Source organism: Galeopterus variegatus, unplaced genomic scaffold (genome assembly GCF_000696425.1).
Source record: "Galeopterus variegatus unplaced genomic scaffold, G_variegatus-3.0.2 Scaffold14287, whole genome shotgun sequence".
Classification (NCBI taxonomy): domain Eukaryota; kingdom Metazoa; phylum Chordata; class Mammalia; order Dermoptera; family Cynocephalidae; genus Galeopterus; species Galeopterus variegatus.
The window spans coordinates 14,347-29,083 of record NW_007740398.1 but is presented as its reverse complement, the minus strand read 5'-3'; the positions used below and the strand labels follow the sequence as shown (position 1 = coordinate 29,083).

General features: G+C 37.1%; 2 pseudogenes; both read right to left on the bottom strand.

Annotated features, from left to right (window-relative positions):
• Positions 1 to 3,687: 3,687 nt before the first annotated feature.
• Positions 3,688 to 4,606, bottom strand: LOC103581916 (annotated as a pseudogene).
• A 5,148-nt stretch (positions 4,607 to 9,754) lies between these two features.
• On the bottom strand, positions 9,755 to 10,756 carry LOC103581915 (annotated as a pseudogene).
• Positions 10,757 to 14,737: the final 3,981 nt, after the last annotated feature.

Here is a 14,737-nt window from a genome sequence, read left to right as displayed (position 1 = left end):
TACCTTCCAGGAATTTTCAGTCATTGATCAGCACTTTGGCCATAAAAACCCCAAGCATGTTCATGTCCTGCTAGCCAATCTCTATATTCTTGTACCCCCCCATGATGAACGCAGTTACCTATGGAGTAAAATCAGATTCATGAATAAGAGTTCCTTGTGTTTTCTCGAAAAAGGAAATGTTGATGAAGATAGCTGGATCCCACTGTGGTTTCTCAAAAGGGAGTATGAGTTGTCCTATGAGAAGACAAGAGAATAGATAAGTTGCCATTGGATAGACTCTCCTTTCTTTGGATATAAATGTTTTTTGCATGAGATAGGGATGACCCAAACTGTATAGGTCCTTTCTTTCGAAGGTAAATAGGTTCTTGAAGATCTATGTATTTATTCACAGATGTAAACAGGACTAGTTAAAAGTCCACAGGGATCTTCAGTATTTAATCACAACATGATATCTCTACTTCTACCATACAAAAATAAAGTTAGTATGTAAAAACTTCTCCTCTACTATTTAAATTTTAGGTATCTATGTATACTTCCCAACAGCTATTATGAATTTATAAACACTATGAGAAAGAGTGAAAGTCCAAATTGGATACAAATAGGGGAACAAAATTGTCTCCCCCTTCTTTATACCTTACTATATGCACAAAAGACCTTAACAATATCGTAATGCAAATGGAGAACCTGATCATACTAGATAGCACCATCAATACTTACAAAATGGTATTAGAGTGCCATAAGTACATGATTTCAGAGAAAAAAAAAAGAAAATAGTAATTAGGTCAACTGTTTGGAGATATGAATTGCCCTGGGATGCTGGATGTCCTGTGAGATTCTCCTAATTTGCCAATGCTAGTGTAAATGGTCTCCTACTTCCATGAAGTTCAATCCTGTAAGTCTTGGATGGCTGTTACCCCTGTGCCTGTTTCTGTCTCACCTTCCCACTCATCTTTCTTCTCTATATCCTATAGCCACACAAATCTATATACATTAAAGGGCCTACATAAAGCACAATAAATAATGTTATCACCCTTCCCCCCCCACACACACCAACAATACATCAAGCTTAGGAAAATGAAGGGTCACTGGGGAAAAAAACTACCAAGGGGACATAAAAATCAGAGTTGAGAGGAAAAGAGCCCAATAGAATGGCCTAAGCTCAAGCAGTTGCATAAAGCCTCAAGTCATCGTCTGAGCTACGTGCAGGCCTGTGAGTTGGGCTTCCAGAGGACCGTAGCCAGGAGTGTGCTGGTGAATGCTTAACAACTGGTATTTGGAGGTTGATTTGTGGAGTTACTGATCCCTGAGATGTAGATACTCCCAGTATGTATGATTTCAAGTTACCAGTGTGATGTTGACTTCAGAACAAAATTCTTGAAAATTTACACTTGGCTCTCACCAACCAGTAGCAGCAGCCTCCAGCACATGACTGATTATAGTTCTTCTTAGGCCTAACACACTGAGATTAGAATTACTTAACTCAAAAAGGATATAGGGAGTGAAGTCTCTGTGCTAGAGAAATCCTGCCTCATTTGGAGGTGGAACAGTGAATGGGTATGAACAAAGGTTTTGGAATCAGATAGCCCATTAGCTATATGTCATCTTATATTGCTTGCATGATACTGAGCATATTATTTATTTATTTATACTGAGGTAAGACTCACACAACAAAATTCACCTTTTAACCATTTTAAAGTATATAATTTAGTGGCTTTTAGCAGATTTACAATGTTGTGTGTAGCTTTCACCACTGTCTAATTAAAGGACATTTTTATCACCCAAAGAAAGAAATACCATATTTACAAAGCAGTCACTTCCCATCTCCTCCTCCCCTCCTTCCATTAATTTACTTTTTGTCTGTACAGACATGCTTATTCTAGACATTTAGCACAAATGGAATCACATAATTTGTCAAACATTTGTGTCTGGTTTCTTTCATGTAGCATGTTTTCAAAATTCATTAATGTTTTGGCATGTATTGGAACTTCCATTTCTTTTCCTGGCTGAATAATATTTCATTGTATAGATATACCAGATTTATTAGTTGAAACACATTTGGCTTAGGCTTATTTCCACTTTTTTTGTTGTTGTTGTGATTATGAATAATGGTGCTATAAACACCCACTTACAAAAGTTTTTGTTTGAACACCTGTTTTCAGTTCTCTTGGGTATATACACAGGAGTGAGATTGCTGACTCATATGGCAATTCTATGTCTAATTTTTCTGAGGAATACTCAAACTGTTTTCCAGAAAGGCTGCACTATTTTGCACTCACACTGGCAATGTACCAGGGTTCCAATTACTCCACATCCTCACCAACATGTGCTATTTTCAATTTTTTTAAATTATAGCCATCTTAGTGGGTGTGATACAGAACAAAGTACTTTATTAAAAAAAGGATTATGAAATAATTTCCCCTCGCTCGCCTTCCTGCTGAGTTTCAGATTCCAGAGGGAATAGCACATGTGAAAGGCCAGGGGAACACAGAACATACATTGTTTGAAAAACTAAAGGGGATATGGATGATTGGAGAATAAAGGGCATTTGAGGGAAAAATGAGAGGAAACAAGAGGGTTGGGTGCAGTGTCCACCAAACAATGGCTGGTTAGCACCAATATGCCATAAAAGTCTTTGAAGAAATACACATTAAGAATTTTGAGCTTAATTCAAAGCAAAATGGGTAACTGTTGAATGATGTTAGAGAAGTGAATTAATCTAGTTTGAAGTTTTGTAGCACCACTATAGTTTCTGAGCAGAAAATAGATGTAAGAGAAATAATATTGGAAGCAGCAAATTCCTAAATGAGGCTGTTGAAAAAACTCAGGGGAAAGTGACTAGTGATCGTGCTTTAACGTGAAACATGTGAGTGAATCCAAATGGGATTCAGAAGACAATAAATAATAAATGAATTTTTTAAATTGCTTTTTAATTTTAATTTATCAATATACAATGTACTTGATTTTCATGTCCCTTTACCAATTCCTTCTTTTCCCCCTTTTAAATAAAAAAAATAAATTATATAAGAACAGGCTTTGACATGGAAAACCAGTTGAATTTTGTACTGTTTAATAAGATAGAGAGTGCAATGTTGATCATGAGGAAATAAAGAGGAGAAAATGGTAAATTTTATTTGAATGTGTTGATTTTGAAGTTTCAGTGGGAAATCCAAGAGAGATTTCAGTGGGAAATCCAACTCATCACAGAGAGTTGGCCGTATGGATAGAGAAGGAATTTGGAGTAGAGCTTGAGACTAGGGAATTTTCAGCATAAACATGGTTACGGAATTCATGAGCTTGCTGTGTGCTAAAACATTTTAACCTCACAACAAGCCTATGAATTAGGTACTATTTTTTTCTTTTATTTGAAAAGAAGAAAATTAAAACAGAATAGAAGGACCAAAGAAATATTGTGCATTTCTGTTCTCGATGTTTAACAGTTAGGATGCTTCCACTTGATGCCTATTATTTTCTCGGTACTTGAATAATTCTTGCCTCTCTGATCTCCTAATTCTCCTAATTCTTCTGATCACCAAGGGTTTTCTCCAACAGAGTTGAGCTCTTGAAATTCATTAGAATTGGATCCATTATTGGGGGGCTTCCTGCTATTGATTTAGGTAAGAAATTCTATTAAATCTACATGATTATTTGATTTGCCACAATCCATCTCTCCATATTCTCATCCCCAAGTCAATGCATCCCTTTAAAAAGGAATAGAGGAATGCCATAAGTTGTAAGATTGAATGCAGGAGGGATTGCCACATAGAAGTGGCAAAAATGATATGAAATGTATAAGAGATATTATGGCCAAAGCGATGAGTAATGGCAGAGAACAGAGCTGATGTGTAGAATACGAGAATGACACTGACATGAGAACCACAGGTGCCAAAGGCCTTCTGGTGGGCATCTTTGGATGCAAGGTGGAAAACAGTATAAAGGATGAGGGTGTGGGAAATACCAGTAAGGATCAGGTCTGGAAATAGTAATTAAAGCCACTGCAAAGCCATAGCAGATATTGATGGAGATATCAGCACAGGAGAACCAGGCCACACCCTATATGCTCACAGTACATGTGAGGAATGATGCATGTCCTACAGAAGGGCAAATGCTTCACCAGGAAAACAATAGGCAGAATGACACTGAAACTCCAACCAGCAAGGCGCACCATGATCTTGACCAGTGTCCTAGGTGTCAGGACACCGGTGTTTCTCAAAGGGGAACAAATAGTTACATAACGATCAAATGCCATGCCCAACAAGATGGCAGAGTCCAGAGAAAAGTTGAAGTGGAGAAAAAATAACTGGGCGAGGCAGCCAGGAAATGTGATCTCCTGAGCTTTCAACCAGAATATTCCAAGTGTTTTGGGGACACATGTGGTAAATAATATGAGGTCTGCAGAGGCCAGCATGAAGAGGAAGAAGAACATGGGTTCACAGAGGCTGAAGTCCACAGTGATGAGGTAAAGAAGAATGTCATTGCCTGCAAGGGCCACAAGGTAGATGATGAAGAAGGGAATCCCAATCCAGATGTGTAACTGCTCTATCCCTGGTATCCCCACCATAATGAAGGAGTGTGGATTGCAGCTGCTTACATCCAGTGAGGCCATCATGGTGATTCTAATTCCCTGAGGACAAAGTATCACATTTGATTCCTTAGACTGACTGGTCATCGATTCCATTTAGGTCTTTTTCACTATGTGGATCCCTTCCTCTTCCTCACATAATAAGAACCAGGGAAAATACAACTTACCTCTGTCATAACCTCTACAGTATTTGCCAAAGGCTGTCAAGAATCCTCAATTAAACCACCTATAAACATTGCTGTAACTGTGTTCTTAATATATCAGGACCATGTCCCACCAGATACCTAGGACCACATTAGCTCTTTGTTGTTCACCTGAAATTCTAAGACTCTTGCCCTCACCAATAACTCAATCTGAGATTTCTAAAGGATGCAGCTATCAAATATCTTCCCAGGCATGAGTCTCAGTAATATCTTTATTGAGGTATCCATTGAAAAAAAAATAACAAGGACTGTGAGTGTACTAGCAAATCCACATGATTTAATGCCAACATATCATTAGGGTGCTAGTGAGCCAGTATGCTATTGCCCTTGAATACCTGGAAGAAAATTAGTATTTAAACATTCCCCTGTCAATTCAACAATTCTCCAAGACTTATTATCTTCCACCTGCCAACTTCCCAGTCAGCTACCCCACTTTATCATCACAGTGATACTCCTACTGCTGGAGCACAGAGATCTGAGCATTGCCTGTGACTCTTTCTCCTCCTTCAGTCGTTATATCTCATCTGCCAGCTCTTAGGATTCTCTTTTGAAGCTCCTCTTTTTATCTGCCCATTCCAATTCTCATTCTGGTTCTTTTGACATTTTGCAAGTCCTTATTTTCACCTCATTGTGCTACCAGGTTAGTCTCCTGAAAATATGAAACTTTCAAGTTATTCAAAACCTTCTTAAAAGTAATTTCTCTCCTTATGCCTACAGAATAAAATTTATTTCCCTGCTCAGCAGTCAATATCTTTCCTAAATATACTGGTTCTACCCTTTTGAATGTGTCTCACATTCTCCCCTAAAACGTAACTATATAGGTCTCCACAAATCTCTCGATCATTCCTACATCTCATTGCTTCTATAGCTGCCTTTTTTCATAAATGAACTCTTGTCTTCTCTCAACTATGTCTAAGTTCTACTCACTGTTTCTGATCCTTGCAAGTGCTAATAATGTATCCTGGAAACTTTCTACAGAATTGCTGCACTATGCAGTCTCCTCCCATGCTTTGTACAATCACAGACGGCTCTTAATCACTTTACCAAGCAAAGGATAAAATGGTTGTGTTGAGGCTTGCATCATCTTTCTGATTGCTCTCTCGGATTCTCTTTCCTAGGTATGTGACCATCCTCCCTTAATGATTGGGAACTCCTTCAAAACAAGTTTTCTGTTGCTGTGGGTCTCTTCCAGAGTGGAAGAGGGCAAGATTTCACATAGAATAAACATTCATATAATCTCTGTAGCAAAACTGGTATTTCAAGTCTATTGTGTATTTTTTTGGCTGGTTTTCATAGAAAACCACCAACTAAATCCCATTTAGGTCAGAAAATTTGTGTGTGTGTGTGTGTGTGTGTGTGTGTGTGTGTGTGTGTGTGATTTCTTGGCTTATGGTTCCTTCGTTCTTTTTCAAAGAATAGTGGGTTGGATTCTTCTCACATCCCATTACTCTGGACCTTTTCTGTAGTCACATTTCACTCTCAATCTGAACTTTTCTACCTCTTCCTTTTAAAGACTGTTGGAATTAAATGGCAACACCTGGATAATTCAGTATAATCTATTTCAAAATCAGTTAAAATCACTATAATCTCTCTATTTTAAAATTATTATTGTGACTATGCAAACTTCAGCCTAACCATGTTATCATTTGCTTGGTAAAGTTGTTAAGAGTTGTGATTGTTGATAATAGCCATTCTAACTGGAGTGAGATGATATCTCATTGTGGCTTTAATTTGCATTTCCCTGATTAGGGATGTTGAGCATTTTTTCATGTTCCTGTTGGCCATTTGTATGTCTTATTTTGAGAAATATCTGTCAGGTCCTTGTCCACTATTTAATTGCATTACTTGTTTTTTTTGCCATTGAGTCATTTGTTTCTTACCTATTCTGGGTATTAGCCCCTGTCTGATGTGTAATTTGCGAATGCTTTCTCCCATTCAGTAGGTTATTTCTTCATTTTATTGACAGTGTCTCTTGCCGTGCAGAAGCTTTTTAGTTTGATGAAGTCCTGTTTGTGTATTTTTGCTTTAGTTGCCTTTGCCTTTGTTGTCTCGCTCAAAAAAGTGCTGCCCACTCCCATTTCATGTAGCATTTCCCCTATGTCTTCTTCTTGTTGTTTCATAGTTTGGGGTCTTAAATTAAGGTCTTGGCCAATTTTGAGTTGATTTTTGTGTATGGTGAGAGATAGAGATCTAGTTTTAATTTTCTGCATGTGGATATCCAGTATTCATGGCACCATTTGTTGAAGAGTCTGTCTCTTCCCTATTGTACATTTAAGTCTGTCTCTTCTCTATTGTACATTTCTGTCACCTTTATCAAAAGTCAGCTGGCTGTAAGTGCATGGATTTATTTCAGGACTCTATTCTATTCCATTGGTCAATTTGCCTGTTTTTATGTTAGTACCATGATGTTTTGTTTACTTTTTTATGTCAGTACCATGCTGTTTGGTAGCTTTATATTATATTTTGAAGTAAAGAAGTGTGATGCCTTCAACTTTGTTCTTTTTAATCAAGATTGCTTTCTTTATATGGGGTCTTTTATGGTTCCATGCAAATTTTAAGATTTTTTTTCTATTTTTGTGAAGAATGTCATTTGTATTTTGATAGGGATCTCATTAAATGTGTAGATCGCTTTGTCATATGGACATTTGGTGATGTTAATCTTCCGACCCCTGAACATGGCATATCATTTCATTTATTTGTGTCCCCTTCAATTTTTTTCACCAATGTTTCATAGTTTTCATTGTACAAGTCTTTCACCTCCTTGGTTAAATTTACTCCTAGGTATTTCATTTTTGGTAGCTATCGTGAATGGGATTACTTTTTTTTAATTTCTTCTTTGGCTATCTCATAACTGACTTATAGCAAGGTTATTGATTTTTGTGTGTTGATTTTGTATCCTGCCACTATACTGAATTCATTTACTAATTCTAGTAACTTTTTTGCTGGAGTCTTTAGGGTTTTCTATGTATAGGATCATGTCATGTGCAAATAGAGATAGTTTGACTTCCTCCTTTCTGATTTGAATGCCTTATTGCACTCACTAGAACTCCCAGTACTATGTTGAAAAAGAGTAGGGAAAATGGACATCCCTGTCTTGTTCCAGATCTCATAGGAAAAGCCTCCAATTTTTGTTCATTCAGTATGATATTGGCTGTAGATTTGTCATATATGGCCTTTATTGTGTTGAGGAACATTCCTTCTATACCTAATTTATGTTTTTATCATGAAGGTGTGTTGGATTTTATCAAATGCTTTTTCTGCATTTATTTAAATGATCACTTTTTTGTCTTCGTTCTATTGATGTGATGTTCATGTTTATTGATTTGCATATGTTGAGCCATCCTTGCATCCCTGGGATGAATCCCACTTGATCATGGTGTACGTTTTTGGATTCTGTTTGTTAGTATTTCATTGAGGATGTTTAGTTTGTGTTCATTAGGGATATTGATGTGTAGTTTTCTTTTTGTGTTGTATCTTTGGTTTTGGTATGAGGGTAATGCTGATCTTGTAGAATGAGTTTGGAAGGATTCCCTCCTCTTCAATTCAGTGGAAGAGTCTGAGAAGAACTAGGAATAGTTCTTTAAATATTTGGTAGAATCAACAGTGANCTATTTTGCACTCACACTGGCAATGTACCAGGGTTCCAATTACTCCACATCCTCACCAACATGTGCTATTTTCAATTTTTTTAAATTATAGCCATCTTAGTGGGTGTGATACAGAACAAAGTACTTTATTAAAAAAAGGATTATGAAATAATTTCCCCTCGCTCGCCTTCCTGCTGAGTTTCAGATTCCAGAGGGAATAGCACATGTGAAAGGCCAGGGGAACACAGAACATACATTGTTTGAAAAACTAAAGGGGATATGGATGATTGGAGAATAAAGGGCATTTGAGGGAAAAATGAGAGGAAACAAGAGGGTTGGGTGCAGTGTCCACCAAACAATGGCTGGTTAGCACCAATATGCCATAAAAGTCTTTGAAGAAATGCACATTAAGAATTTTGAGCTTAATTCAAAGCAAAATGGGTAACTGTTGAATGATGTTAAGCAGAGAAGTGAATTAATCTAATTTGAAGTTTTGTAGCACCACTATAGTTTCTGAGCAGAAAATAGATGTAAGAGAAATAATATTGGAAGCAGCAAATTCCTAAATGAGGCTGTTGAAAAAACTCAGGGGAAAGTGACTAGTGATCGTGCTTTAACGTGAAACATGTGAGTTAATCCAAATGGGATTCAGAAGACAATAAATAATAAATGAATTTTTAAAATTGCTTTTTAATTTTAATTTATCAATATACAATGTACTTGATTTTCATGTCCCTTTACCAATTCCTTCTTTTCCCCCTTTTAAATAAAAAAATAAATTATATAAGAACAGACTTTGACATGGAAAACCAGTTGAATTTTGTACTGTTTAATAAGATAGAGAGTACAATGTTGATCATGAGGAAATAAAGAGGAGAAAATGGTAAATTTTATTTGAATGTGTTGATTTTGAAGTTTCAGTGGGAAATCCAAGAGGAAGCATCACAGAGAGTTGGCTGTATGGATAGAGAAGGAATTTGGAGTAGAACTTGAGACTAGGGAATTTTCAGCATAAACATGGTTACAGAATTCATGAGCTTGCTGTGTGCTAAAACCTTTTAACCTCACAACAAGCCTATGAATTAGGTACTATTTTTTTCTTTTATTTGAAAAGAAGAAAATTAAAACAGAATAGAAGGACCAAAGAAATATTGTGCATTTCTGTTCTCGATGTTTAACAATTAGGATGCTTCCACTTGATGCCTATTATTTTCTCGGTACTTGAATAATTCTTGCCTCTCTGATCTCCTAATTCTCCTAATTCTTCTGATCACCAAGGGTTTTCTCCAACAGAGTTGAGCTCTTGAAATTCATTAGAATTGGATCCATTATTGGGGGGCTTCCTGCTATTGATTTAGGTAAGAAATTCTATTAAATCTACATGATTATTTGATTTGCCACAATCCATCTCTCCATATTCTCATCCGCAAGTCAATGCATACCTTTAAAAAGGAATAGAGGAATGACCTTGTCCCCTTTTCCCTAATCTGCTTTGTTTTTACACCATAAGTTGTAAGATTGAATGCAGGAGGGATTGCCACATAGAAGTGGCAAACATGATATGAAAGGTATAAGAGATATTATGGCCAAAGCGATGAGTAATGGCAGAGAACAGAGCTGATGTGTAGAATACGAGAATGACACTGACCTGAGAAGCACAGGTGCCAAAGGCCTTCTGGTGGGCATCTTTGGATGCAAGGTGGAAAACAGTATAAAGGATGAGGGTGTGGGAAATACCAGTAAGGATCAGGTCTGGAAATAGTATTTAAAGCCACTGCAAAGCCATAGCAGATATCGATGGAGATATCAGCACAGGAGAACCAGGCCACACCTATATGCTCACAGTACATGTGAGGAATGATACATGTCCTACAGAAGGGCAAATGCTTCACCAGGAAAACAATAGGCAGAATGACACTGAAACTCCAACCAGCAAGGCCCACCATGATCTTGACCAGTGTCCTAGGTGTCAGGACACTGGTGTATCTCAAAGGGGAACAAATAGTTACGTAATGATCAAATGCCGTGCCCAACAAGATGGCAGAGTCCAGAGAAAAGCTGAAGTGGAGAAAAAATAACTGGGCGAGGCAGCCAGGAAATGTGATCTCCTGAGCTTTCAACCAGAATATGCCAAGTGTTTTGGGGACACATGTGGTACATAATATGAGGTCTGCAGAGGCCAGCATGAAGAGGAAGAAGAACATGGTTTCACAGAAGCTGAAGTCCACAGTGATGAGGTAAAGAAGAATGTCATTGCCTGCAAGGGCCACAAGGTAGATGATGATGAAGGGAATCCCAATCCAGATGTGTAACTGCTCTATCCCTCGTATCCCCACCATAATGAAGGAGTGTGGATTGCAGCTGCTTACATCCAGTGAGGCCATCATGGTGATTCTAATTCCCTGAAGACAAAATATCACATTTGATTCCTTAGACTGGTCATTGATTCCATTTAGATCTTTTTCACAATGTGGATCCCTTCCTCTTCCTTACATAATAAGAACCAGGGAAAATACAACCTACCTCTGTTATAACCTCTACAGTATTTACCAAAGGCTGTCAAGAATCCTCAATTAAACCAACTATTCCCCACCTATAAACATTACTGTAACTGTGTTCTTAATATATCAGGACCATGTCCCACCAGATACCGAGGACCACATTAGCTCTTTGTTGTTCACCTGAAATTCTGAGACTCTTGCCCTCACCAAGTAACTCAATCTGAGATTTCTAAAGGATGCAGCTATCAAATGTCTTCCCAGGCATGAGTCTCAGTAATATCTTTATTGAGGTATCCATTGAAAAAAAATAACAAGGACTGTGAGTGTACTAGCAAATCCACATGATTTAATGCCAACATATCATTGGGGTGCTAGTGAGCCAGTATGCTATTGCCCTTGAATACCTGGGAAAAAATTAGTATTTATACATTCCCCTGTCAATTCAACAATTCTCCAAGACTTATTATCTTCCACCTGCCAACTTCCCGGTCAGCTACCCCACTTTATCATCACAATGATACTCCTACTGCTGGAGCACAGAGATCTGAGCATTGCCTGTGACTCTTTCTCCTCCTTCAGTCATTATATCTCATCTGCCAGCTCTTAGGATTCTCTTTTGAAGCTCCTCTGTTTATCTGCTAATTCCAGTTCTCATTCTGGTTCTTTTGACATTTCACAAACCCTTATTTTCACCTCATTGTGCTACCAGGTTAGTCTCCTGAAAATATGAAACTTTCAAGTTATTCAGAACCTTCTTAAAAGTAATTTCTCTCCTTATGCCTACAGAATATAATTTATTTCCCTGCTCAGCAGTCAATATCTTTCCTAAATATACTGGTTCTACCCTTTTGAATGTGTCTCACATTCTCCCCTAAAACGTAACTATATAGGTCTCCACAAATCTCTCGATCATTCCTACACAGAACATACATTGTTTGAAAAACTAAAGGGGATATGGATGATTGGAGAATAAAGGCCATGTGAGGGAAAAATGAGAGGAAACAAGAGGGTTGGGTGCAGTGTCCACCAAACAATGGCTGGTTAGCACCAATATGCCATAAAAGTCTTTGAAGAAATACACATTAAGAATTTTGAGCTTAATTCAAAGCAAAATGAGTAACTCGTAAATGAACTCTTGTCTTCTCTCAACTATGTCTAAGTTCTACTCACTGTTTCTGATCCTTGCAAGTGCTAATAATGTATCCTGGAAACTTTCTACAGAATTGCTGCACTATGCAGTCTCCTCCCATGCTTTGTACAATCACAGACGGCTCTTAATCACTTTACCAAGCAAAGGATAAAATGGTTGTGTTGAGGCTTGCATCATCTTTCTGATTGCTCTCTCGGATTCTCTTTCCTAGGTATGTGACCATCCTCCCTTAATGATTGGGAACTCCTTCAAAACAAGTTTTCTGTTGCTGTGGGTCTCTTCCAGAGTGGAAGAGGGCAAGATTTCACATAGAATAAACATTCATATAATCTCTGTAGCAAAACTGGTATTTCAAGCCTATTGTGTATTTTTTTGCTGGTTTTCATAGAAAACCACCAACTAAATCCCATTTAGGTCAGAAAATTTGGGTGTGTGTGGGTGTGTGTGTGTGTGTGTGTGATTTCTTGGCTTATGGTTCCTTCGTTCTTTTTCAAAGAATAGTGGGTTGGGTTCTTCTCACATCCCATTACTCTAGACCTTTTCTGTAGTCACATTTCACTCTCAATCTGAACTTTTCTACCTCTTCCTTTTAAAGACTGTTGGAATTAAATGGCAACACCTGGATAATTCAGTATAATCTATTTCAAAATCAGTTAAAATCACTATAATCTCTCTATTTTAAAATTATTATTGTGACTATGCAAACTTCAGCCTAACCATGTTATCATTTGCTTGGTAAAGTTGTTAAGAGTTGTGATTGTTGATAATAGCCATTCTAACTGGAGTGAGATGATATCTCATTGTGGTTTTAATTTGCATTTCCCTGATTAGGGATGTTGAGCATATTTTCATGTTCCTGTTGGCCATTTGTATGTCTTATTTTGAGAAATATCTGTCAGGTCCTTGTCCACTATTTAATTGCATAACTTGTTTTTTTGCCATTGAGTCATTTGTCTCTTATATATTCTGGGTATTAGCCCCTGTCTGATGTGTAATTTGCGAATGCTTTCTCCCATTCAGTAGGTTATTTCTTCATTTTGTTGACAGTGTCTCTTGCTGTGCAGAAGCTTTTTAGTTTGATGAAGTCCTGTTTGTCTATTTTTGCTTTAGTTGCCTTTGCCTTTGTTGTCTCGCTCAAAAAAGTGCTGCCCACTCCCATTTCATGTAGCATTTCCTCTATGTCTTCTTCTTCTTGTTTCATAGTTTGGGGTCTTAAATTAAGGTCTTGGCCAATTTTGAGTTGATTTTTGTGTATGGTGAGAGATAGAGATCTAGTTTTAATTTTCTGCATGTGGATATCCAGTATTCATGGCACCATTTGTTGAAGAGTCTGTCTCTTCCCTATTGTACATTTCTGTCACCTTTATCAAATGTCAGCTGGCTGTAAGTGCATGGATTTATTTCAGGACTCTCTATTCTATTCCATTGGTCAATTTTCCTGTTTTTATGTTAGTACCATGCTGTTTTGTTTACTTTTTTATGTCAGTAGCATCCTGTTTGGTAGCTTTATATTATATTTTGAAGTAAAGAAGTGTAATGCCTCCAACTTTGTTCTTTTTAATCAAGATTGCTTTCTTTATATGGGGTCTTTTATGGTTCCATGCAAATTTTAAGATTTTTTTTTCTATTTTTGTGAAGAATGTCATTTGTATTTTGATAGGGATCTCATTAAATGTGTAGATTGCTTTGTCATATGGACATTTGGTGCTGTTAATCTTCCGACCCCTGAACATGGCATATCATTCCATTTATTTGTGTCTCCTTCAAATTTTTTCACCAATGTTTCATAGTTTTCATTGTACAAGTCTTTCACCTCCTTGGTTAAATTTACTCCTAGGTATTTCATTTTTGGTAGCTATCGTGAATGGTATTACTTTCTTTTTTATTTCTTCTTTGGCTATCTCATAACTGGTTTATAGCAAGGTTATTGATTTTTGTGTGTTGACTTTGTATCCTGCCACTATACTGAATTCATTTATTAGTTCTAGTAACTTTTTGCTGGAGTCTTTAGGGTTTTCTATGTATAGGATCATGTCACATGCAAATAGAGATAGTTTGACTTCCTCCTTTCTGATTTGAATGCCTTATTGCACTCACTAGAACTCCCAGTACTATGTTGAAAAAGAGTAGGGAAAATGGACATCCTTGTCTTGTTCCAGATCTCATAGGAAAAGCCTCCAATTTTTATTCATTTAGTATGATATTGGCTGTAGATTTGTCATATATGGCCTTTATTGTGTTGAGGTACATTCCTTCTATACCTAATTTATGTTTTTATCATGAAGGTGTGTTGGATTTTATCAAACGCGTTTTCTGCATTTATTTAAATGATCACATTTTTGTCTTCATTCTATTGATGTGATGTTTCATGTTTATTGATTTGCATATGTTGAGCCATCCTTGCATCCCTGGGATAAATCCCACTTGATCATGGTGTACGTTTTTGGATTCTGTTTATTAGTATTTTGTTGAGGATGTTTAGTTTGTGTTCATTAGGGATATTGTTGTGTAGTTTTCTTTTTGTGTTGTATCTTTGGTTTTGGTATGAGGGTAATGCTGATCTTGTAGAATGAGTTTGGAAGGATTCCCTCCTCTTCGATTCGGTGGAAGAGTCTGAGAAGAACTAGGAATAGTTCTTTAAATATTTGGTAGAATCAACAGTGAAGCAATCTGGTCCTGGGGCTTTCTTTGTTAGAAGACTATTTATTATGGCTTCA